We start from the raw sequence: 27,559 nt of genomic DNA, 5'->3' as shown, positions 1-27,559 counted from the left end.
TGATTCCTGTTTTCACCTTTTGTTGGAAAATTTCAATCTTAGTTGCTCAATTTCATCTTCATATCAGGATAAAAACTCCACATAAAGCAATGCCAATAGAAAAGAATCATAGAATCATAGAATTTTTTAGGTTGGAAAACACCTTTAAGATCATCCAGTCCAACCATTAACCTACACTACCAAGTCCACCACTAAACCAATCCAGGGTAGAGTAGCAATTTCATGTTTCCTGGCTTGGTGGCTGCATTATTTATAATGAAAGTAAAAACTAGGAATCATTAAGATTGAAAAGGGTCTCTAAGATCATCAGTCCAACCATCAACCCAACACCACCATGCCCACTAAACCATGTCCCAAAGTGCCACGTCTACCCGTTTTTTTGAACTCTTCCAGGGATGGTGACTCCACCACCTCTCTGGGCAGCCTGTTCCAATGCTTGACTACCCTTTCCGTGAAGAAATTTTTCCTAATATCCAATCTAAATCTCCCCTGGCACAGCTTGAGCCCATTTCCTCTTGTCCTATCGCTAACTACTTGGGAGAAGAGACCAACACCCACCTCACTACAACCTCGACAAGATCCCAGACTGCCAGCACCCTACAAAGTGTTTAGGAATCCAAGGTATTGGGAAGGAGGAAGCATTTTCTCAATAAGGGACAAAGGGCTGTCTGAAGGCTGTTTTACTAGCTGCCAGGTACAAGTCATTCTGGGCATGCTGGTGCTCTTTGCCAGAAAGACACTAATCTGATAGCAAGAACCATCTTGTATCTCACTTGAAAAGGGCAATCACTCCCTCCCTTGGGTGGATAAGGGCATTATGATACCTTTCTACCTAAATTCCTTTCAAAGATTTGTTTGCAAAGACAACAGGGAGCCAGCTTCCTCCATGTTTATCTTATCTAAAGAAAGAATACAAAGTAGTTAGATAGCAATTCTCACCACTAAAAACAAAACTTAAACTTTCATGAACCATTCTACATCACTTAGTCAATGCCTCTGTTCATTCAAAAGCAAATTGCATATGTGAGCTGTACAGGCAGGGAAGAACGTGTCGTGGTTTAGCCCCAGCCAGCAGCTAAGCACCACGCAGCCACTCGCTCACTCCCCCTGCCCCGATGGGATGGGGGAGAGAATCGGAGGAGTAAGAGTGAGAAACACTCCTGGATTGAGATAAGAACAGTTTAATAATTGAAATAAAGTAAAATAGTAATAATAATAATAACAATATAATAATAATAGTAATAATAATATACAAAGCAAGTGATGCACAATGCAATTGCTCACCACCCGTTGACCGATACCCAGACAGTTCCCGAGCAGCGATCACTGCCCCCTGGCCAACCCTCCCCAGTTTATATACTGAGCATGACGTCACATGGTATGGAATAGCCCTTTGGTCAGTTTGGATCAACTATTCTGGCTGTGCCCCCTCCCAGCTTCTTGTGCACCTGGCAGAGCATGGGAAGCTGACAAGTCCTTGACTAGCATAAGCAGTACCTAGCAACAACTAAAACATCAGCGTGTTATCAGCATTCTTCTCATCCTAAATCCAAAACACAGCACTATGCCAGCTACTAGGAAGAAAATTAACTCTATCCCAGCTGAAACCAGGACAACATGTCATCGGAGCCAGAAAGTCACAGTACTATGGCTATATATCAGTTAGGAGTGAGGTGAATGCTTGCAAGCACATACACGCTCACTCTCTCTGCAAAGAAAGCTATGGTCCTCTCCATTCAGACAAATGCCAAGACAGAGAGAACTCTCAAAATCTGCATATCACTTAAAATATTTCACTCCAGAATACTTTATAACCATTCTCGGTATGATGTCTAGCAAGTCCTTAATGCTCAACAGTCAACTGGCTAGGTCCCAGAGGACCTTGTGCTGCTCCCTCTTGGAAGAGGCTAATGTGTCCTGACATTGGCGCAGAGTACAAGGGTAGGAATCTTTCAGTGTCTACACCATGTCACTGCTCATTTCATTACATAAGCTGATGACTGCTTCAGGAGTAGCCTGCAGTAATGAAAGCTCAGAGAAAGTCTTTTTTGCCTCTTAAAAGGACTCCGCTTGTAGGGAGAGCTAGAATTTGCTCTTACTGCACCTGCTGCTTTCACCACCATGCCAGCAATACTTTGCTGAAAACATGAAGGTGCCATGCTGGTTGTTTTTTGATAATAATGGCTGATCACATTCAAGAATTTCCCATTTACTCACAAAGCACTTTGGCATTCATGAGCATGACTCATTCTACTCAAATTCCCCTACAAAAACAATTTGAAAAGAATCTGCTGACACAAAGAAAGTTCAAATTTACAACATTCAAGTCTTTTAAACTTTGGATCCAGTTTGCCTCTCTCTTTTCACCTTAAGAGGGAAGATAGACTGGATAGGTTCAAAGAAAGGCAAAATAATGGTTAGATTTACAGGTGGCAGCACAGAGCAAAAACTAAGATTATTTAGCCTAGAAAGGAATATTAGAAAGGATATAGCTGAGTCCTTTCTTTCAACCCTGTCTCAAAGTTCAATTTCATAAAGTCCCTAACAGCTAACATGATATCAGCCACTGGAATCCCCAGCAGCAGAGCATTACAGCCCTGGAAGTGATTTTCCTCAAAGGAAAGGATAACTATATAGCCAGTGTTAGAATTTACTCACACCAAGACAAAGTCTCTCACTGCAGCATATTAGCTAATGCACAGGCACACACCTTCCCAATGTTCAAAAGTGCATTGGGAATGAGAGTTGGAGGAAGAGAAGAAAAAATAGGAAGAGAAAGAAAAGTATGTTAGCTCTCCTTCAGCAGTCGCAAAAGTCAGGGGAAAGACCGATATCCTGAACCACTCAAGCAAGACTTGGTTAAAATTCAAGCCCCAGGAGTTAATCATATTTTGCTACTAGTTTCCACACAGACAGAATTTTACCACTTTAAAACTGTCTGCATGAAGACAGTTATTGACCAATCTATTTTGTCCACCATCCCACAATAAACATGCAGGAATTAGTCCCAACTACCATCATTTTCATTCATAAATAGTAGCAAAATAAGGAACAGTGAAGTATAGCTCTGGTCAAGTGAGATCTTTATTATTCCAATTATTTACTACAGGACAGTCTTCCTGGAAAACTTTCAGCATTCTGATGGTTCTTTTTCTTCTCTGAAATAGCAAAGAATGTTCTACTGCATGTAAAAACCCTCCATCATTGCACAACTAGGGATTAAAATTATGGAGTTTTAAAAAGTGATGAGGTAAGCAGAATTAAAGTTCAACTTCCCTATTACTCTGCAAAGGACTTTTAATTACATCCAATAAAAATATGATTAGGTTTAAAAATAAGAGAGAACTAAGTATAAAATAATAGTGTTCCACTAATTTTACTTTTCAAAATTAATGTTGCTGCACCTTCTATTTTTCTTCGAAGAAATGTCAGGCAGAAAAATCAAACTGTCCTCAGGGAAAAATCACAGCATCTGAGATTTAAGAAGAATCCTATGCTCAAATGAGTTAGTGTACTACTATTCACTAGGGAGCAGTGTATTATGAGGAACAATGTAATAAAAGGCTTTTTTTAATATTAGAATATACCTCTATATATCAAAAGTGGCAACAGTGTCCGAATAGCTCCAACATCTCACAATTTGTAACCAAGCTTCCCAGCAATCTACTCTTTATGACAGCCTTAACTAGACATTTTCTAACACATGAGGTAGGATAAAATAGAGTTGCAAGCATGAAGAAATTCAGAAATTACTAAAATACTGTATAGCAAGAAATCCTATATTGGTACAAATTATTAGCAGGCAAAATGGTCCACTGGATGAGGATAATCAGAGAGAAAATATTCCTAGCTACACCAGAGACTTATTGCATGACCTTGAGCAAGTAACTTAATTCCTCTGCCCAAATTTTCCTATATAAAAAGAAAAAGGACAGTAACGTTTGCCAATTATTGCACAGACGTATGAAATCTATGGCAAAAAGCATTTCATTAATACCTGAGAACTTGCATTTTGTTCTAGAAAAACTTTGCCTTTATAAATTCTTAGTGTGGATACTAACTTTTAGCCCAAAGGACCCGAGATCATCTGTTTTAGAGTGGTTTTGAGGATTCCCGGGGAAAGAATGGCACGCATACACAGACTATCTAGCAGCACAAAAGACTTTGTTAACTACACTACAAGCGTTTAGCAAAGCAATAGTCTTACCGACCCGAGGACCGAGGAAGATGGTCCATCCGTACATTCTTGTGCCGTCTTGCGCTGCGAGCTCAGCCCAGCGGTCGGTAGGTGCCAGCTTTACGTGGGCATCCCCATGGAGGCAACGGTGACCTCACCGTACACCTGCCCACCCCTCTTCAGGAAATCCCGGTATTTATATTGCAGAGGAAATGTGTTTTGACACACGTGGCCAGCGAGTGTTGAAACACGCCTTAGTTGCAAGAAAGGGAGCCTATGGCGCGTGCGCCCGCTGGCCAGGCACACTGCACGTGCCATAGTCATCCCGTCTATTGGTTCATGGGCTTTGTTCACGCAGCATATTACCATAATCCAGCAGTCGTGTATCGACTATGCTTAAGCCAATAACAGGATGCTTGCAAAGCAAGCAAAATCTTCAGCTGTACCTTGTATCTTCACAGCTGCACATCCTCCCTAACATTTCTCAGCATTCTTATCTCTATGGTCAGCATTTCAAACAATAAATCATCTGTCTCCTGTGCTAACTGCATTCCTTGGCTACCTATTTCTCACCCAGTGTCCATCCACTGAACAAAATTCCATCTTTTAACCCTTCCGTACACATCATCTCATGAGACTTTCCCCTCTGATGTTATGCGAAAGTCTGCCAAGGTCCCACGTGCTCCTTCTCAATTTTACAGCCATTATGTAAGAAGCAGATTCCCATAGATTCTGAAGTGTTAGGGACACAGAAGGGGAGAAAAATCTCCTCACTCAAATTCAACCTATTTCTCACATCATTTATCTTTGTGAATGCAACTAGAACCTCAATGAAACTTCAAAAAAACCTTTTGCTAAAGCTGAGAAACTTGCACTATTTCAGCCTCTCCTTTCAAAGAATAGGGACAATTTGAAGAAATTAATCAAAGCAAAATAAAGTTTGGCTAGATAAGTTAAAATTACACTGGACTCTATTGCTGTACATGGGCAAACATGGGTAAATACTGATTAACATGTTTCAGCCACAAAATCACCAATCCACCTTTAACATGGCATTCAATATAAAAACTTACCCCTGACAAATGAGCACTACAAAGTTTCATATCAACAAAGTTTGTAATTTCCAAAAGACAACATGTGTTTATTTAAAGCACATGATACAAGCAGCAAACAAAACCCTAGCCCTGTGACCAGGTTTATATGAATGAACTACTGCAGGTCACAAAACTTTGGCTCTTGTTTTCAGTACGTTTTGGGGATTTTGGGTCAGGAAGCAAGGAAAAACCGATCAGGCTGCTTCACTGTTCATACCTCTTCCAAGAAGAAAAATTACCTTATGCAAATATTCAGTTTCATAATGCAGTCCTACATTGCTTGATGTTAATTAGAGGACTGACTCTCCTTAAACATAATGCATTTTCAGGTGATGCTTATTCTCACCTGGCAAGTTCTTTAATTAAGTTTGCAATGCATCTCTTGTCCTCAGGACACAAATCTTTTAAAGAAGCACTCTTCATTCCTCCTTCATTAGTGACCTGAAAATTGAAAGTAACATTTTAGAAAGTACTCTTTAAAGGAGAACAAATATTTCATAAGACATTAAAAGCATTTCAAGACCTAATAATTAGAAGTTGAAAGTAGACAAATTCCAACTGGAAATAAGATATGTATTTTTAAAAATCATAGAATCACAGAATCATTTAGGTTGGAAAAGACCTTTAAGATCATCCAGTCCAACCATTAACCTACACTACCAACTCCACCACTAAACCAATCCAGGGTAGAGTAGCAATTTCATGTTTCCTGGCTTGGTGGCTGCATTATTTATAATGAAAGTAAAAACTAGGAATCACTAAGGTTGGAAAGGACCTCTAAGATCATCATTCCAATCATCATCCCAACACCACCATGCCCACTAAACCATGTCCCGAAGTGCCACATCTACCCGTTTTTTGAACACCTCCAGGAATGGTGACTCCACCACCTCTCTGGGCAGCCTGTTCCAATGCTTGACTACCCTTTCCGTGAAGAAATTTTTCCTAATATCCAATCTAAATCTCCCCTGGCACAGCTTGAGCCCATTTCCTCTTGTCCTATCGCTAGCTACTTGGGAGAAGAGACCAACACCCGCCTCGCTACAACCTCTTTTCAGGTAGTTGTAGAGAGCGATAAGGTCTCCCCTCAGCCTCCTCTTCTCCAGACTAAACAACCCCAGTTCCCTCAGCCGCTCCTTATAAGGCCTGTGCTCCAGACCCTTCACCAGCTTCGTTGCCCTTCTCTGAACATGCTCCAGCACCTCAATGTCTTTCTTGTACTGAGGGGCCCAAAACTGGACACAGTGTTCCAGGTGCAGTCTCACCAGCGCCGATGTAAGTACAGTTCAGTGAAAAAAATTACCAAATTGTGGAGAATTCTTATAAGAGACTTGTAATTCAAACGTAAGCTGCTAGCTTCAATACTAAACATGTTGGGTAAAATTTCAAGACATACACTATTCATTGATTCATCCTAGATAAAGCGCAGTAGGTTGTCACGACTTGGAAATCTAGTGCAGTGATATCCAAATCCAAGTTCAAACTTCATTATATTAGAATCCTGAAACACAGGGTAAGAAAAAAACATTCCACCTTAGCATTTACAACCAAAGCATACAAAACAGCAAAAAAGGTATGCAATATATTGTTAGTAGAAGGTTAAGTCCTTAAAATCAAAGGATTTTTTCAATACACAGAAAAGTACGCACCCCTTCATACATCACTATTGTTTGGTTTTTATCACTTATTTGCTACCTTCGTACTTACTACTCCTTCTCAAAACAAACCTTTAACATATTCCAGTACTTCAGTTCCTTTAATGCATTCCTTTATCACACTGAGAACTGCAGTATTTGTTATCAATGTCCACCAGAGGGCACACTGCTGTTCGTGTTTGCAACAGTCCCTTGTATTATTGCAGTTATTGTCATTACTTATTTTGGGTGTTTCCAAGCAGGAAACAGTTCTCAGTTCTAAACTAGTTTTATTTATCAAAAACTACTGTCATCCGTGCCTCAGTTCTCCAGTGCTAGCAATAAGCACAAAATAAGAATCCCAAGATGAAAGCAGCAGTAAGAGCTATGCTATTCTGCCCAAGATTTTGGCAAGTTTAAATATTTCCACTTAATCACGCTTGTTTATTTTCAGTTTAGGCTTTTACAAACCTACAAATATGATAAGCCTCCCTGAGCACATACAGTGCTTAACATGAGATACAAGAATGCTGCCAAATGCCTTGCAGTTTGGCCAAGTTAACACAATACAGCACAGAACAACCTCTGCGCATACAAAGCAAACACAGGGCTTCTCCCCCCTCATTAGCAGTAATGGCAGCTGACCTACACACAACAGAGAGGAAGTGCCCCCTTCCATTCTTAGCTAATTGCTTCTTGAACAGTGGTTTGAAATAATTAAAGGACTGCTGCTTTTGAAAGAAATTATTTTATACAGTCACGTTATACCCACCTGACACAGTACACTTTAACTTCAATGTATTTTCCTCGGGGGGGGGTGGGGTGGAGTTTCACAAGGCAAATTAGACTTCAGGGCTTTTCAAGAGGACATTTGATTTCACAGTTTCCTTCCCAAACATATGCTATTTACAGTCATACAAATGAAGACAGAATAACTTAACTGAATTTAACTTCAACTAAACATACGGTTGAAGGATTTCCATTTCCCGTGTTAAAAAGATCTGAAAACTATTATTTTTTTAGCAGCTAGATGATGGAACTTCTTTAAAAAAAAAGTTACAGGACATTTTTCACTCAAATAAAAGACAGAAGCTTGATCACATCAGAGGAGATTTTAACAGAAGGTACCTCAAGCTATTACCCAAGCCCACGTACATATCGTCAGACAAACAGATTTGTGGGATGAAGAGGAAAATCTGAAAAGTTAGTCTGTGATATTTTGTATCACCCACAGGTATGGATAGATGGTGCACAAAAAATTCTCAGTGTCAGGTTTGTACCATAACATGTCAAAATGAAGCTGTGGAATTATGCACAGCAACAGCTCCACCATCAAAACAAGATGACAAATGAGATGGAGGCCAAGACTGTAGTCTCCTTTTTCCAGATTTCTGTCCTTTCTACACAGCTCAGGGTAGAACACAGTTTTGTAACTCAATATTTTCTAGATGAAATGTACTACATAAATGGAAGATTCTCTCCCTTTATAAACCACACCTTGGAAGATGACAATCTGCATGAAAGAAGCAGACAACTTCTGTCAAATGGTAAGTAGGAAGATGGGAAATTTTGGTCAAGACCAGTATAGCAAACCACTGATTTATGAAAAGTACCAGAAAAGCTCCAGCGCTAACAAGACCTTTTTGAAGTCTCCTCCAAAACTCTCATCCTCCTTTGTGGTACTCAAGTCTATCTGAATGAAGAAAAGGTAAATCAGTTCTGCCGAGATTCATATTAGAGAAAAACTCAATCCATTCTCTTCAGAAGAGGATTCTGGTAAATCATAATGGTGAGCGACCTACCGGTACAACAGTGTAAAGTATGTTAAAATAAAGCGATCAGTGCTCCCTAGACACACACACAACACCTTGAAGAAAATGAGTTGTGTTGGTCATGAAAACATCTTGCAAAAAAACTTTGTGAAACCTTCCTCTTCCATAATAAAAAAAAAAAAAGGTAAATTTGTTCTGTTTGTTTCAGGTAATTCAGAGATTATCTTCAAAGTTAGAGTACAAAGTTTCCATGAGGATTTGGCAAGGTAAGACAAAGACAGAAGGTTAAAAAAAAGACAGAAGAGAGAAAAAGCTTTGAACTCATTATATATTATAATATATATAATTTAAAATATTATAAAAAGCACATTTCAGTCTCAAATCAGGATTTAGTGTGTTAGGCATTGTATACAAAGAACAAAGACCATTTCTATCCCAACAGCTCTCACATGGAAAAAGGAATAAAAACTCTCTAAACAACAAGTAATGCAAGCAACACACAGTACAACACAACAGATTTTAAAGTGACATATGAAGGCATCTATGAGGCAGCAGGTTTGTAGATGCTTATGAAGAGATGCTTCTACATAAACATTCTGCATAATGGGGGCTATTTGTGAAATTTCTCTGCATGTCACTTAACAGCATCATTTGCAAAGTGGAAGTACATACCAGCCTCCTAAAAGCAAGTACTCATAAATGGAGAAATGGAAAGGGACAAGTCCAGGAGGGGCCCTAAAAATTAATACTAGTTATTAGTGTCATGCTGAAGGATTCAAAGGGCAATGACACTGTCAAAGCAATGAGAATTGAGTGATCTGTCTTCACATCAGTTTTGAACATACATGTGAGGCACATGGCATTTACTCAGCACACAGAAGACAGAGAAGGACATCTTAGCCCAGATGAAGAACGAGATTTAACTGCATGATAATACAACAATGATTCAGAAGCAGTCAAAAGTTTTAGATACTGCCTGTTAAGTGGGAAGATGCCAAATCCTAGTGACTTACAGAGTTGCTCAAGACAAATACTAGGCAAGAGACTTAACAGTATTCAGATAACTTACACAGTCACTGTACTATACAAATCATATTAGAAAAATGGCATCTCTCAACAGATTTCTGAATATTCAAGACCTATCAAAAATATAGAATAACCTTCTAAAGGAAACCCCACTGCTTTGAAATTTCTAATGCAATAAACTGTAGGAAAAGTGTCACCTGTTGTCACAGGAGCAGACCAGACAAATCAAAGCAGAGCCAAAGACATCAACTGACAAAGCTACTCTTACTACTCAGATGCATTTTTAACTTTTACTGTCAAAAACAGAAAGTGATTTTACCTTGCTAACATGAGCAGCCACAGCAAAAAGGTCTCTAAAATGAATTTTAGAAGTCTTGTTTCTAAGAGATATGACTAAAGCAATGAAACTGAATAGACTGAAACAAAACTTCTTGTGTGTTTGGCTAGTAACATACAAATTAGGGGCTACTCAAAGCTACACTTTCTCTCTCTCTGGATATATGTACACATACACACAGAGAAATATATATAATCTGTTTTACATAGGTGGGCAAGCAATTTCAGTGGAAAATTAATTTTTGCCAGCAAGCCAGCATGTAAGCGGGCAAAAAGGGTAAGAGACTGCAAAAATAATAGTACTCTAAAACTGTTTAAAAGTTTTCAATCTAAAGATTTTCTGCCATTTTTCTAACTATGTGCACTCTTAAAAGCAAGAAAAATTTGCCTTTACTGACCTGCTGCCCTGTCAGATCTCCTGTACTTCTAACAGCATCCATGGAAAGAGAAGCAATAGCTACAGGCACCTTTAGCTCAGTTTCACTTTTTGGATATTTTGGCAAATACCTTGTTCTCAAATTTCCTTTTGTAGACACTCCTGTACATGAAAGACAAGCAGAACACACAGATTATAAAGTCAAAAGGGACCCTTCTCCTGCCTCCTACAACAGGACTTCCACAAATGCATCCTTGCCTTAGCAGCTCTCTTTGAAAAGAATGAACATTTTGGGTATATGTTTGCAGTTCCCCCCAGCCTCTCACTCCACAGAAAATTTTATTAAGATGAACACATCAGCAGAAAAAGGGGTGCACGGTACTGAACTGCACCCAGCCACATGAACATCAAAGTAAACTCTGAAATGCACAGGTTGCCTTCTGACTGAGGTTCAAGATGTGTTTAAGATGCAAAAGCATAAAATAGAGCTTCTGCTTTGACACTCAACGACAACTAGGAACCAAGCAGCAGTAATGCTGTTAAAAGTACCACTCATGATAAAATATAACTTTTTTCTGTTATAAAGCCAACCTACTGATTGCTCAGACTAATTGTTTGTTCCTTTCAGGACCACATATATAAGCAAGGTAACACTGCAGTGCACACTCCACAGATTATCTGTAAAAAACTTCCTGCCATAATTAGAATTAGTTCATCCATACCAATGGTAACAACATTAAAGCACTGAAAACCCTGGTGCTGCAATTATAAAGTGCCAACACTGACACTAACACCAAAACCTGCCAAGGCCAGATGAAAGCCAATAGCTTCTTGGTACTGCCTCAAGGTTTGAGTTTTGACTGTTCAGAAGTGCAAAAAGTTTTGAACAAGAAGTACTGAGTTTATACTAGCAGACAGATTACATTTATTTGGATAATGAATTTCAGAAGTCTGCCAGCAATTCAAATAAAAAAACTAAACCATAAGCTTTAACATCTCCATGCTCATACAGAAAGGATAACAAAGCTTCTGAAATTCTCTTCCACAGAAGTGGAAGAATACTTCCCAGAGTGAATCCATTTCCATCATTTATAGAATCACAGAATTGTTTAGGTTGGAAAAGACCTTTAAGATCATCCAGTCCAACCATTAACCTAACACTACCAAGTCCACCACTAAACCAATCCAGGGTAGACGAATAATTTCAAGTTTCCTGGCTTGGTGGCTGGATTATTTTTAATGAAAGTAAAAACTAGGAATCATTAAGGTTGGAAAGAAACTCAAGATCATTAGTCCAACCATCAACCCAACACCACCATGCCCACTAAACCATGTCCCAGAGTGCCACATCTACCCATTTTTTGAACGCCTCCAGGGATGGTGACTCCACCACCTCTCTGGGCAGCCTGTTCCAATTCTTGACCACCCTTTCCGTGAAGAAATTTTTCTAATAGCCAATCTAAATCTCCCCTGGCACAGCTTGAGGCCATTTCCTCTCGTCCTATTGCTTGTTACTTGGGAAAAGAGACTGACACCCACCTCACTACAACCTCCTTTCAGGTAGTTGTAGAGAGCGATAAGGTCTCCCCTCAGCCTCCTCTTCTCCAGACTAAACAACCCCAGTTCCCTCAGCCGCTCCTCATAAGGCCTGTGCTCCAGACCCTTCACCAGCCTTGTTGCCCTTCTTTGGACACGCTCCAGCACCTCAATGTCTTTCTTGTACTGAGGGGCCCAAAACTGGACACAGTATTCCAGGTGCGGCCTCACCAGCGCCGAGTACAGGGGCACAATCACCTCCCTGCTCCTGCTGGCCACACCATTCCTGATACAAGCCAGGATGCTGTTGGCCTTCTTGGCCACCTGGGCACACTGCTGGCTCATGTTCAGCCAGCTGTCGACCAGCACCCCCAGGTCCTTTTCAGCCAGGCAGCTTTCCAGCCACTCTTCCCCAAGCCTGTAGCGCTGCATGGGGTTGTTGTGCCCGAAGTGCAGGACCCGGCACTTGGCCTTGTTAAACCTCATACAGTTGGCCTCGGCCCATCGGTCCAGCCTGTCCAGGTCCCTCTGCAGGGCCATCCTACCCTCAAGCAGATCGACACTCCCACCCAGTTTGGTGTCATCTGCAAACTTACTGAGGGTGCACTCAATCCCATCACCCAGATCATTGATAAAGATATTAAACAAGACTGGCCCCAAAACAGAGCCCTGGGGAACACCGCTCGTGACCGGCCGCCAACTGGATTTAACTCCGTTCACCACAACTCTCTGGGCTCGGCCACCCAACCAGTTTTTTACCCAGCGAAGAGTACACCCATCCAAGCCATGAGCCGCCAGCTTCCCAAGGAGAATGCTATGGGAGACGGTGTCAAAGGCTTTACTAAAGACCAGGTAGATGACATCCACAGCCTTTCCTTCATCCACTAGCTGGGTCACCAGGTCATAGAAGGAGATCAGGTTGGTCAAGCAGGACCTGCCTTTCATGAACCCATGCTGGCTGGGCCTGATCCCCTGGTTGACCTGCACATGCCTGTTGAGTGCACTCAAGATGAACTGCTCCATAATGTTCTGCGGCACCGAGGTCAGGCTGACAGGCCTGTAGTTCCCCGAATCCTCTCTCCGGCCCTTCTTGTAGATGGGCGTCACATTGGCAAGCCTCCAGTCATCAGGGACCTCCCCTGTTAACCAGGACTGCTGATAGATGATGGAAAGTGGCTTGGCAAGCTCCTCTGCCAGCTCCCTCAGCACTCTCGGGTGGATCCCATCCAGCCCCATAGACTTGTGAGTGTCCAGGTGGCGTAGCAGGTCATTAACTGCTTCCTCCTGGACTATGAGGGCTCCATTCTGGTCCCCATCCCTGTCTTCCAGCTCAGGGGCCTGAGTACCCTGGAGATAACTGGTCTGGCTATTAAAGACAGAGGCAAAGAAGGCATTAAGTACCTCAGCCTTTTCCTCATCCTTGGTGGCAATGTTCCCCCCTGCATCCAACAAAGGATGGGGATTCTCCTTGGCTCTCTTTTTGTTGTTGATGTATTTGTAAAACCATTTTTTGTTATCTTTTTGTTATCTCTTTTTGTTATCTCTTAACAGTGGCCACATTGAGTTCTAGCTGGGCTTTTGCCTTTCTAATTTCCTCTCTGCACGACCTAATGAGATCCCTGTACTCTTATTGAGTTGCCTGCCCTTTCTTCCAAAGGTGGTAAACTCTCCTTTTTTTTCCTGAGCCCCAGCAAAATCTCCCTGTTCAGCCAGGCCAGTCGTCTTCCCCACCGGTTCGTCTTATGGCACATGGGGACAGCCTGTTCCTGCACCCTTAAGACTTCCTTCTTGAAGAACGCCCAGCCTTCCTGGACCCCTTTGCCCTTCAGGACTGCCTCCCATGGGGCTTTCCCAACCAGTGTCCTGAACAGGCCAAAGTCTGCCCTCCAGAAGTCCATGGTAGTGGTTTTGCTGACCCTATCAAAAACTCTATCATATCATGGCCTCTAAGCCCAAGACAGCCTCTGACCACGACATCTCCCACCAGTCCTTCTTTGTTGGTAAACAGCAGGTCAAGCGAGGTAGGCTCCCTGGTAGGCTCACTCACCAGCTGTGTCAGGAATTTATCTTCCACACACTCCAGGAACCTCCGAGACTGTTTCCTCTTTGCTGTGCTGTATTTCCAGCACATGTCGGCAAGTTGAAGTCCCCCACAAGAACAAGGGCTGGCGACTGCAAGACTTCTGCCAGTCGCTTGTAGAACGATTCATCTACCTCTTCATCCTGGTTGGGTGGTCTATAGCAGACTCCCAACAGGACGTCTGCCTTGTTGGCCTTCCCCCTCATCCTTACCCATAAGCACTCAGCCTTATCATCACAATCGTTGAGCTCTATGCAATCGAAAGAGCACAGACGCATAGTTTGCAGACGACACCAAACTGGGTGGGAGTGTCGATCTGCTTGAGGGTAGGATGGCCCTGCAGAGGGACCTGGACAGGCTGGACCGATGGGCCGAGGCCAACTGTATGAGGTTTAACAAGGCCAAGTGCCAGGTCCTGCACTTCGGGCACAACAACCCCATGCAGCGCTACAGGCTTGGGGAAGAGTGGCTGGAAAGCTGCCTGGCCGAAAAGGACCTGGGGGTGTTGGTCGACAGCTGGCTGAACATGAGCCAGCAGTGTGCCCAGGTGGCCAAGAAGGCCAACAGCATCCTGGCTTGTATCAGGAATGGTGTGGCCAGCAGGAGCAGGGAGGTGATTGTGCCCCTGTACTCGGCGCTGGTGAAGCCGCACCTGGAATACTGTGTCCAGTTTTGGGCCCCTCAGTACAAGAAAGACATTGAGGTGCTGGAGCGTGTCCAAAGAAGGGCAACAAGGCTGGTGAAGGGTCTGGAGCACAGGCCTTATGAGGAGCGGCTGAGGGAACTGGGGTTGTTTAGCCTGGAGAAGAGGAGGCTGAGGGGAGACCTTATCGCTCTCTACAACTACCTGAAAGGAGGTTGTGGTGAGGTGGGTGTTGGTCTCTTCTCCCATGTAGTTAGCGATAGGACGAGAGGAAATGGGCTTAAGCTGCGCCGGGGAGGTTTAGGTTGGAAATTAGGAAAAATTTCTTCACGGAAAGGGTGGTCAAGAATTGGAACAGGCTGCCCAGAGAGGTGGTGGAGTCACCATCCCTGGAAGTGTTCAAAAAACGGGTAGATGTGGCACTTGGGGACATGGTTTAGTCTAGTCTACCCTTGATTGGTTTAGAGTAGACTTGGTAGTGTAGGTTAATGGTTGGACTGGATGATCCTAAAGGTCTTTTCCAACCTAAATGATTCTATGATTCTATGAAACACTCCCTAACATACAGAGCCACCCCACCGCCTCTCCTTCCTTGCCTATCCCTTCCGAAGAGCTTATAGCCATCCAATGCAGCCCTCCAGTCATGAGAGTCATCCCACCATGTTTCTGTGATGGCGACCAAGTCGTAGCTATCCTGCTGCACAATGGCTTCCAGCTCCTCCTGTTTGTTGCCCATGCTGCGTGCATTGGTGTAGATGCACTTGAGCTGGGCTATCGATTTCACCCCCAACGTTGCCATGCCCCCCTCGGGCTCCTCTCTAGTGAGCCTGGTTATATCCCCTTTAGGATCACTGCTTTCTTTTCAGGGCACAGAGTATAACGATCTGACATCGCCTGGCTTGAACTATGCTAGCTAAAACACACACGCAGAGATTTTCAATAGAGCTGTTTGGCCAGTAGTTTTGAAGGGTAACCATGCTACTCCAAACCTAGAGTAGGATTCCTCAAAATTTATAACTCTGGACATACACACAATTTTACTATATTTAATCATCCCCAGATATGTTTTCAGGATCTGGTGTCACTGTAAAAGCTGCACTTGAAAACGATTAGAAAATTCTGAAGGGGGACTAAGAACACCCATCTTTTCCCCAGGGATGTACACAAGCATGCACTCAGTAAATCAAGGTCAAGAGAACTAATAAAAGAAAAATATTTATTTTTTTTCCCCACAATGAATCTTCATTTTAATTGTTATCTTCAAAATTTACAAAAGACCTGAACATCTATAATGCTTCAACATTCTTTAGAGACCACATTAAAAATTCAGCTTACCCTATAGACTGGATAAAACTATGCTGTACCTGCAATAGAAACAACTCCCCTGAAACTGTTCATCTTATACCACTGTCGTGGCTTAGCCCCAGCCAGCAACTAAGCACCACGCAGCCACTCGCTCACTCCCCCTACCCCGATGGGATGGGGGAGAGAATCGGAGGAGTAAGAGTGAGAAACACTCCTGGGTTGAGATAAGAACAGTTTAATAATTGAAACAAAGTAAAATAGTAATGATGATAATAACGATATAATAATGATAATAATAATAATATACAAAGCAAGTGATGCACAATGCAATTGCTCACCACCCACCGACCGATACCCAGACAGTTCCCGAGCAGCGATCGCTGCTCCCCAGCCACCCCCCCCCCAGTTTATATACTGAGCATGACGTCACATGGTATGGAATAGCCCTTTGGTCAGTTTGGATCAACTATTCTGGCTGTGCCCCCTCCCAGTTTCTTGTGCGCCTGGCAGAGCATGGGAAGCTGACAAGTCCTTGACTAGCATAAGCAGTACTCAGCAACAACTAAACCATCAGTGTGTTATCAACATTCTTCTCCTACTAAATCCAAAACACAGCACTATGCCAGCTACTAGGAAGAAAATTAACTCTATCCCAGCCGAAACCAGGACAACATCACATACATTCTGACCTGGATTTATAAACTCTTGATAAATATCACTAATTGGGATAGGGCGTTACCAAAATTAGCACAAGATTTTTCCTACTGTTTAGGAAAAACTGTAAATGGCAAGGTATCATCAAATGGGAAGTTATTTTGCGTAGTGGTAACAAGTGCAGTCTCTGGGAGTGTGTGCATTAGGGCATAGCCAAGGTTGGAGCAGGGGGAGGATGATTCACTCAACAACATCCTCTGCCACGCCCCTTTCCAAAGGCCAGTCAGCTTCTACTGTCCCTTCCCTACATATGAGCGATACCTAGAAAGCAGTTATTCCACCACTGTCATGGGATTGATAAACACATGTATATTCAAAAAGGGGACCAAAAATGCCATCTCTGCCCACCAGAGTCACACGACAGTATTCAGGAGACCTCTGGTCACACAATCTGATGCAGTGAGGTCAGCTAATGTGGAGTCAAGATAGCATGTGTCCTTCTGTCCTGGTTTCGGCTGGGATAGAGTTAATTTTCTTCCTAGTAGCAGGCATAGTGCTGTGTTTTGGATTTAGTAGGAGAAGAATGTTGATAACACACTGATGGTTTAGTTGTTGCTAAGTACTGCTTATGCTAGTCAAGGACTTTTCAGCTTCCCATGCTCTGCCAGGCACACAAGAAACTGGGAGGGGACACAGCCAGAATAGTTGATCCAAACTGACCAAAGCAACAACTTATCATTACTATTTTACTTTATTTCAATTATTAAACTGTTCTTATCTCAACCCAGGAGTGTTTCTCACTCTTACTCCTCCAATTCTCTCCCCCATCCCATCAGGGTAGGGGGAGTGAGCTAGCGGCTGCGTGGTGCTTAGTTGCTGGCTGGGGCTAAACCACGACACCTTCATAGTCTTCTAGGACAGGCAACAGGACATGCCTTGGAGAAAAGATTGGGTCGGTTAGCCGAAGAGGAGGTGGAAGGAGGGGCTATGAGAAATGGAAGTGAATAGCTGAGACTGAAAAGAGAAATAGATAACTGGAACAAATTAGGTGGCTCAGTGGTATTTTCCAGCTTTCCACCCTTACCTTTAATGACCATAAATAATAAAGATTTTCTTCATTTTGTATGAAAGGGATTTGGAAAATGGTTTTAGACTTGAGTCAGAACAATGTTTGTTCTCCACTGAGTCACCACTGTTGCTGCCTACTACAGTTATGTGATTTCTTCTTAGAGTTGTCATTCTGAATATACCCACACTGATGAAGTTTCTCTAACAGATCAGGTGCATGTGATAGCCTAAAAGACAGAGTAATACTCAATTTAAAAAAAAAAAATCTGTTTAGGCTGCACTGTGCATCAAACTTGGCAGCAGGCTGTCTCACAAACAAACACAAGATAACTATTGCATCTGACATTCTCCATGGGCTGCTGCACATTTAGACTAACTTCACTACAGTATTATCATGAAAATACTCACTTGCTCCCATGAAATGATTGCGTGGCGTTCGGCTGGCTCCTTTTCCACAAATGTCACCTCAGCAACTCCTGAAGAAGTCTCTAAAAGGAAAAGAGGAACATGTTTGCAGCTGGAACAGGTGACACCAAGCACTGAGTGCCAGACAATTTTGCAAGTTAACCTGAGTGACAGCTGGGGAAAAGGTATTAATGACTGCAAGCATTGTGCTGGTGATTGAGGAGTCCCTTTCTTTTTTGTGTGTAACTGTACTCAGCATGTCTTGGCATGAGGATGCCTAGTGCTGCACATGATATAAACCTTTGATGGTTTTTATAGATATTTATATATATATACACACACATATATATACACATATATACATATGTATTCAAGGTGTGATCTTTTGCAGAGTCTCCTGGTTTCAGCTGGGATAGAGTTACTTTTCGTCCTAGTAGATGGCATAGAGCTGTGGTTTGGATTTAGGATGAGAAGAATGCTGATAACACACTGATGGTTTAGTTGTTGCTAAGTACTGCTTATGCTAGTCAAGGACTTTTCAGCTTCCCATGCTCTGCCAGGTGCACAAGAAACTGGGAGGGGGCACAGCCAGGATAGTTGACCCAAACTGGCCAAAGGGCTATTCCATACCATATGACGTCATGTTCAGTATATAAACTGGGGGGAGCTGGCCACGGGGCAGCGATCGCTGCTCGGGAACTGTCTGGGTATCGGTCAACGGGTGGTGAGCAATTGCATTGTGCATTACTTGCTTTGTATATTATTATTATTATTATTGTTGTTGTTGTTATTGTTATTATTATATTGATAGTATTATCATTACTATTTTACATTATTTTAATTATGAAACTGTTCTTATCTCAACCCAGGAATGTTTCTCACTCTTACTCCTCCGATTCTCTCCCCCATCCCATTGGGGTAGGGGGAGTGAGCAAGCAGCTGCGTGGTGCTTAGTTGCTGGCTGGGGCTAAACTACGACACACAGTCTTTATGTTTAACTCCCCTCTACATCTTTGAGTAGGAAAGTATTTACAGAGCTTTTTGTGTGATGTAGGGAAAACTGGTCAAACTGTTCCCCAAAATTACACACACACCCCCCCAACCCCTCTCTTTTCATTGAGACTCACCAAATAAGAGCTCTATTTTTAAGATTTTTTTTTTTTACATTTTTTTCTAGAAGCAATTTTTCCAGTCCCATTTCAGTTTTGCAAAGGAAAGGTATTTCTGCTGAGAGAAAATGTATGGTATTCAGAGACTCTTAAATAAAAATCAACTTTTTTAATTATGAAAGATTAAACTTATATTCTCATAATGCTGGCAATATGCATTTTTTTTTCCTTGTCTCAATCAGCTATGTTTGTTTAATTGGGCTGTGCCCAGTTTGTGCTAGTATTTAACTGGATACAACAGTGGAAGTTTAGATCAGCTTGTTGAATGCCCATCAGCTGCTATGAGGCTCTGCAGGGAAAGGTGAGCTTCATGACAGGATACAGCGCAGTAAGATGGTGGGAGAACAGAAGAGATTTTTCCAAGGCTTTCTGTAGAGGCACACAGGCAGAAAGAGCTGCTAAGTCTTACACTTTGGGAAATGAAACTTGAAATCAATCTTGAATATTATTGGAAATCAGCATGCTCACAAAAATATTTAAGGTCTGTGACTGTCAAGTGTTTACATGGGTAACATCGCTTCCCCAACACTTTCAAGCATTTCAAAATATTTTAATAAAAACAGATAATTTTTTCACCTTTCCTGATATTTAGACCTACCAAGATGTTATCTTTCCCCCAAGAAAGTGAGACAAGCAATAGAAGGGGTAGTAGAGACAGAGTTACCAGATCACTGGAACACCAGTGCTAATAACTGTATATCGTCCTATGAATCTGTTCCCACTCTTAAAATAAGGCTGACAACTGCCCTGCTCCCCTCTACGTGCAGTTTTTTAAAGTAAGTGTTATACTAAAATATTGCTAGGAGGCACTCTGGTATCTGCAGTGACAATGTCTGAACCACATTTTCTTTTTGCCTCAACCAGAAGAGAAATAAGTCACTCAAATCATTGTTTTGGTTTTCAAAAAATATAAAATTGCATTCTGTTAGGGGGAGCTGGAGGTCCCAGAGCTCAGCACCTCAGCAGGCCGAGCAAAATGAAGGGAGTCATTTTGCCTGTTCCTCTAACTGGCTTTTTAGCGGTGTCTGAACTGCCCCTGGCTGGCTGTAAGCAATCCCACTGCTGGAGCATTGATATTCTACAACTCTACATGGGAAATTTGTTGTTTCTCCTTATGCACTTTGTCTACAAAGATTTATTTTTCTGTAATAAAACCATAAAAAAGTCCTCAAGCAGTCTGGTGCTTTCGTGTTGTAGACTGTCTTAGGCTGCCAGACAATTTAGAAACTCTCTCTGCATGTAAATCTCAGTGGGAACTGTGGTGGTGGTTCATGGCTATTCTAGAAGTCTTCCTTGTTGCTTCTACCATATCTCTTTTTGACTCAAAAGTATGCATGCAGGCATGTGCATCCACAAGTGTCCTTCTTGCCATCCTCCTTGTAATGTCCTCCCTTAGCATTAGGTGAGCCTGCCATCCCTGATCCCCAGGAGCACAGGATCTGCCCATCTTGAACCTGCCTTGTGGCCCTGACCATGGGAGAGGCGGGGAAGTGGATCCAGCAGAACCAGCGCATGAGGAAAGGTATATTTCTTCAAGCTGCGTAACAGGGAAGAGGCTGGAGGACTTTTGGGAGGTAGATAGTGTTTCTCACACAGTGTTCACCTCCAGTGAGGCCTTATAATATGCTGATTAAAAACACAACACCATCCTCAAGAGAATTGCCAAATCCTGTTCTCTGCTGCGAGGGACAGGTCTACCCCAGCTCCGTGCCTTTCAGGGCAGGAAATTCAAGCAAGGTGATCTCCTGGGAGCCCCCCCCCCCCCCAGATCAGATTTATAAAAGGTGCAACAAGAATGTCTCTGTATCATACATAAATTAACAACTTCTGCATTCACTGGCAGCTAGGGCAGACCAGTCATGAAAAAGCATGACATTAGGGAGAGAGAAAGGTGGCTGCTGATGTGCTCTGCTACTTGGAAGCCCTGAGAAGTGACATAATCCCTTCCTTCTCTCCCCAGAAGTTGGATAAAACTAATTCATTTTTTTAGAGAAGTCTCTCTAGAGCGATATGCTTTGATTGCTGTCCATTTCTTTAGCTTGGGAGGCATTGTTTCAACAGTGCTTTAAGTGAATTGCCATATGTCAGTGTTTTAGCTCTGGATCCAGTGCTGATCAGGTCTTGGCAGCAAAGCTACCCTAGTTCTAATATTCTTCTCTTTCCTCAATGGACTGTGCTTTCTTGGGAGACTATTTGGGGATATTATGGACAATAAACAAAATAAATAGACCTCACACACACCATATTGGGCACTTGGGATATTTTGTTTTATGAGCTGATGAGTGTAACCAGATGACTGGAGTGAAAACAGCTGCTTGCCAGGGCTGTGGTTAAGCCACTTCTGGCACGTTATTAGGAATATTGTATTTTATGGGGCTGGAGATCACAACCCTGGAAACTATCAGTTGAGCGGGGGAGTACAGAGCTTGAGAAGCCATTTTTAATATATAGTAGTGGCTTGTTTCTCTGACTCTGCTGTCAGAAGACTGCTGTTTTGAAGTCATAGGATCATGTGGCTGAGCATAATATGACAGATCAGTCAATCCTTTCTGTCGGATGGGAGAGATGGATATTAGTGAAGCTTTCTATATAGAGGCCTTTTCCTGTAGACCCCAGATTTGCTCTGGTACAGCATTTTCCACCCATGTATTTTGCACCATCATTTGAAAAGTCATGCAAAGGGACATGGTTAGGAGAATCCTAAAATAAAGTGGGGAGGGCAGCCATTTGGAGAAACATGCACATGTTGATCTTTCCATCCAGAAAAGGAGGATTCAGAGCAGAAGACGTGATGTGATATTTTTCCTTGTCTTAATCAGCTATGTTTGTTAAATTGGGTTGTGCCCGGTTTGTGGTAGTATTTAACAGGATACTATGGTGGAAGTTTTGAAATCTTAGATTTTTGTCATCCCAATGGATCTGGTTCTCCTGCTTAGAGGAGAACACCCACTGAAGTCGAGCGAGCTGTTCGTATATATATTTTTACTGCTGGGGTAGATTAGTTAAAATTGGGGGGGTTAAAACGGACTGAAAGTGCTGTGTAAACATTTGTACTCTTCTGAGGCTTTGTAGCAAGTCTGTCATATTTTCTTTCTTCATAGTTTTAACCCTAGTCACTGCTTACAGCTACAGCTTGAAATTGGAAGTGGTGAAAGCGCAGCATGAAATTATAAGTATTTAGGACTGAGAAGAACCCACAGAAGAAGGTGTGTTTGTTAAAGGCATTTGAAGAACTTCAGATATGTCCATGTGGTTTAGTAATGTCCTGAAACTTACCACCAGGGCCTCAGCCATCAGCAAGCTCTTATCAAAGGATGATAAATTCTTATCAAAGGATTATAAATTCTTATCAAAGGATGATAAATTCTTCTCAAAACAAAATTTCTACAGTATCAGATTCTCTGCTTTAATACCTGTTGCCTCTGAAGATTTTCTCTACCTGGGTTAGAAAAGCACTGTACTAGCGACCAGGCTGCTGATGGGGCAAGTCAAGTGACCTGCCCTATTGCAAGCTGCAAAGCCATTAATATCTGGGACTCATCAGCAGCAGTCTGTCAGCATAAATGGATTTGCTTAGAAAGTAAATTAACACGCAAGAGTGAAGGTTGTGGGTGGGTTAGAGGCTCCTGCACAGTGTATATGCCACAGTTTAGGGGACAGGGACTGTAACAACTCAAAGAAAGTGACCGTGAATAAGGCTTTAACAGGCAGAAGGGCTGCCCTGGTCCTAGGGGAGGGAGGGGATGTGGACAGGAAGAGGCCAGCACCTTCCCTTCCTCATGCCAGTCACTGATGACCAGCAGCTGGATGCACAGCTGGCAGGTAACTCCTGCTGGATAGATGCATTGAGCCAACATCAGGGCAGATAACTGGAAACTGGATATGCACACCCTGCAGACACGGGGAAGAATCTGATCAGCATCTCTTGAGGTGTTACAAATTCATGCCCCAAGTGAAGCAGAGCTACATGAACTGTGTGTGCATGTTTCTTTTCCTTAGATACTGGTTACCAGAATATTCTTCCTTTATTTTATGGGGCTTTGAATGTTACATTTTCTAGTACCTGTGGGGAAGTAGTCCCAGCAGAGGCACAATATTGGAAAGCTATTAACATCTGATACCTCTGCTTTCTCCAAAGCAATTCTGTGACAGCTCCAAAACTCACCCAGGCCTCTGAGGCCAGGCTGTGAATACCTACCTGAATAACATCTTGTTCTGTGGCAGGGTAAGCCTGTATGAGGGACAGCACTACTGACCTCTAAATGTTCTTAAAGTTTGTAATTCTATCTTTTCTTGCTTTGAGTGTCAAACTCACTGCACAAAGAGCAGGCCATGTCCAACAGCATGTCTTTAAAACTGGCTGAATGAAAGAAATACACCTTTTTAAGAAAAGTTTGAAAATCCTGTCACAAATGTACTTGAATTATCAGACATAATAACTTGCAAATCTCACATTATTTGTCCATTTTCCCTGTAAAGTATAGCTCCCAGAGTCCTGTGATTATAAACAGGTCTCAGAACAACATTTTAAAGAAGTTGTCTATCCTCCTGGTTTAATGACAGAGCTTGACCCTCAAGGGGCTTATTTGTGTCTTTGTGCCTGAGCAGATTTAAAAGCAAATGGGACTGAAAAGGGAGAATGACCACAAGTTGCAACTTGGAGGTTCAGACTGCAATTAGGAAAACTTTTTCACAAGGAGGGTGGTGCAGCCCTTGGACAAGTCAACGCAGAGATTGTGGAACCTGCATCATTGGAGACTATCCTGAGTTTTGGGGTCTGATTCTTTTGGAGTCTTGAGTTTGATGATACTTTAAATGTGAACTCACTTCAATCTTTCTCAGTCTCTTTTTTCTCTAAAACAATCGCAAACAAAACAACAGATAACTCCTTTAGTCATGCGTGTTGCTTGTCTTCTTAAAACTGACAGGCTTCTGTACCGTTTCATTTTGTGTTCTTGACACATCAACAGGAACAGAGGGTCACTGGTCTGCAGCCAGTCCTGTCACCAGGAGCAGTGCCTGCAATTGCCTATAGCTTTTTGGGCTTCTTGTTGTTACTCACATTTGTTGCTTAGCTGAAGTTTCTAAGTTAAGAAAGGCTTCTTCCACAACCAAGACAGGTATAGGAGAAGGGTCCTGGTTCTTAGAAGCACTCTCACCAGCTCACTGGAGTTGCTTCTTTCACTGTTGGCTCAGAAGGAAGCAGGTTTAGGAGTCTCAGCCAAGCTGCTGAAGTTTGGTGGGATGAAGCCAGACCATCGGGTTTCTGAGACTGGCTCTATGTGTATTTGCACATATACTGTTTAAGTGAAACATCAAACCTGCTTGAGTATGTGCAACTATTGAGTCTATGCTTCTCTCACCTATTTGGAACTGAAATTCCTCAGAAGAGAGTCCTTGTGCTAATATTATACATGCTTTAGTGGAACAGGTAGGTTTAGTCTGATTTCACTTAAAGCACAACTCTACTCTTGTAAGCCATATATATGAAAAAGCCAATTGTTCTTATATATGTGATCTTGGAGTGGCTGTTAGTGTCAAAGGATGATATGTCATCTCAGTTGGGGAACAATCCTGTAATAACCTTGTGATGACTGAGTGCTCTTGTGAAATTTTCCCAAGTCATCTTTGTTAATACAGTAGCACAGACCCAAGAAATATGCAGTTTTCTCTCAAGGTTTTAGGATGAGATATTTGAGCTGATTTGAGTCACCTTGGAGTTGAGCAAAACATTTGGTGGCAAATATTTCTGTACCAATATTCAGCTGTTCTTTGGGTTTGAGGCACATTCTGCATTTTCCCATAACACTTTGATTGTGATTTGCAGAAAAACTCCTGCGTATTGTCAGAGGATTTGAAGAACTATCTGATGACCGATGGCTTCCAGATCACCTGGAGTGTGAAGACCAATGATGAGTCCATGTGTTCCTCTCCACCAATACCCTCATTTCATTGCAGCCAGTCTTTCCTTTGCAGAATCTCTTTAATTTCAAACTTATTTTCTGCACAGTCAATACACATCTGTCAGTGCCCTGCATTAGTCTGAGAAAAAGCACATGCACCAAGCCATTTTGAATGAAAAATTAGTACCATTCCTTAACTCGCAAAAAAAATGAAGTAGTTTGTTTCTGCTAGACAGCTTGATCAGCAACTATAGAAAACTGACCTCTGAATTAATAAGTGAGTGCAGTTCTGCATGGGATCGTAGACTATTTTAGAGATGTCCTGGTGAGGAAAAAAATTTGACTGCACATCAGAGGTCCCTTCCTGATGCAACAGGGCAAAGCCTATTGCTTGCATGTGCTGGACTTCCACAGAAGAGACGTGTACACTGAACACTGGCTAGAAACCAAACAAGACTTCATGACATAAATGCCATTCTGTAATACACTGGCCATCTATTGACACCCAGATTTAGGTATGTACTTTTGTCCTGGTTTCAGCTGGGATAGAGTTAATTTTCTTCCTAGCAGCAGGCATAGTGCTGTGTTTTGGATTTAGGATGAGAAGAATGCTGATAACACACTGATGGTTTAGTTGTTGCTAAGTACTGCTTATGCTAGTCAAGGACTTTTCAGCTTCCCATGCTCTGCCAGGTGCACAAGAAACTGGGAGGGGACACAGCCAGAATAGTTGATCCAAACTGACCAAAGGGCTATTCCATACCATATGACGTCATGCTCAGTATATAAGCTGGGGGGAGTTGGCCGGGGTATCGGTCAGTGGGTGGTGAGCAATTGCATTGTGCATCACTTGCTTTGTATATTATTATTATTATCATTATTGTATTGTTATTATTATCATTACTATTTTACTTTATTTCAATTATTAAACTGTTCTTATCACAACCCAGGAGTGTTTCTCACTCTCACTCTTCCGATTCTCTCCCCCATCCCATTGGGGCAAGGTGAGTGAGTGAGCGGCTGTGTGGTGCTTAGTTGCTGGCTAGGGTTAAACCACGATAAGTTTAAATCTAGTACCTAGACGCCTTCTGTAGTTCATGGAGAGAGAAGCAGCTTTAGCACATTATCCTATCATAAAGCAGTAGGAGCAGTCACCCTCTGATAAGGCCTCTTACTATATGTATGTGCCAGAGCCTGATTTTGCTTTCTACCAGCTAAAGTCCATACACTGGAGTTATTTCTGGAGTCAGCAGTGAAAGTGAGAACAGGACCAAGCTTTATTGTCCATCCTTGTTTGACAAGAATCAGGTGGTTCATTCACTCTGCACTGGAGTCTTGCCACTGTTATCCTGGCTGTCATTGCCTTCAAGTGAGTTTGTCAAATTGGGCTGTGGACAGTGCTCGCTTCAGGAGATGGGTGTTGAATACAGGGTTTTCCTCAGGAAGTGGAATTTCATTTCAGAGGCAGTTGACATCAGGTCTGTAGCACCTGCACTGAGTCCCATCGTGTTTCAAGTGGGATTTAGTGTGTTGTAACCTCTGAAGAGTCTTGTTTTCAGGGCACACAAGTGTACACAGAGACCAAGGCAGCTCACATAACTCTCTTGTTTGAGCAAGCATCCAGTAGTGCCTTCTGAGGCCCTTCACACTGGCACGTGGCTGAACAGGGTGCTTGTTGACTTGATGTCTGATAACAGTACTAGTCCTTAGAAGGAGAGACAAGTGGCAAGTCCTCAAGCATTCATTCAGGAACACCCACCCACGTGTTGGTACACTGATAAAAACCTGTGTTGGAGTGGGAGCCAAGAGGATGCACCCTGAGCAGGTACGTCAGGTGGAAGAGGACAAGCTGCCCAATAAGCTGTGAATGGGTGGGGTGGTTTCTGGTAGGAAGGTGTCGTGGTTTAGCCCCAGCCAGCAACTAAGCACCACGCAGCCACTCGCTCACTCCCCCTACCCCGATGGGATGGGGGAGAGAATTGGAGGAGTAAGAGTGAGAAACACTCCTGGGTTGAGATAAGAACAGTTTAATAATTGAAATAAAGTAAAATAGTAATGCTAATAGTAACAGTATAATAATGATAATAATAATGATGATATACGAAGCAAGTGATGCACAATGCAATTGCTCACCACCTGCCGACCGATACCCAGACAGTTCCCGAGCAGCGATTGCTGCCCCCCAGCCAACCCCCCCCAGTTTATATACTGAGCATGACGTCATATGGTAAGGAATAGCCCTTTGGGCAGTTTGGATCAACTATTCTGGCTGTGCCCCCTCCCAGTTTCTTGTGCACCTGGCAGAGCATGGGAAGCTGACAAGTCCTTGACTAGCATAAGCAGTACTCAGCAACAACTAAAAACATCAGTGTGTTATCAGC

General features: G+C 42.5%; 1 pseudogene; it reads right to left on the bottom strand.

Moving 5' to 3' along the window:
* LOC142596480 (protein hinderin-like) overlaps positions 1-27,559 on the bottom strand; it is a 175,620-nt pseudogene that overhangs the window by 147,591 nt on the left and 470 nt on the right.

This window comes from Pelecanus crispus, chromosome W (assembly GCF_030463565.1).
Source record: "Pelecanus crispus isolate bPelCri1 chromosome W, bPelCri1.pri, whole genome shotgun sequence".
Lineage (NCBI taxonomy): Eukaryota > Metazoa > Chordata > Aves > Pelecaniformes > Pelecanidae > Pelecanus > Pelecanus crispus.
This window is presented reverse-complemented; position numbering and strand designations above follow the sequence as displayed.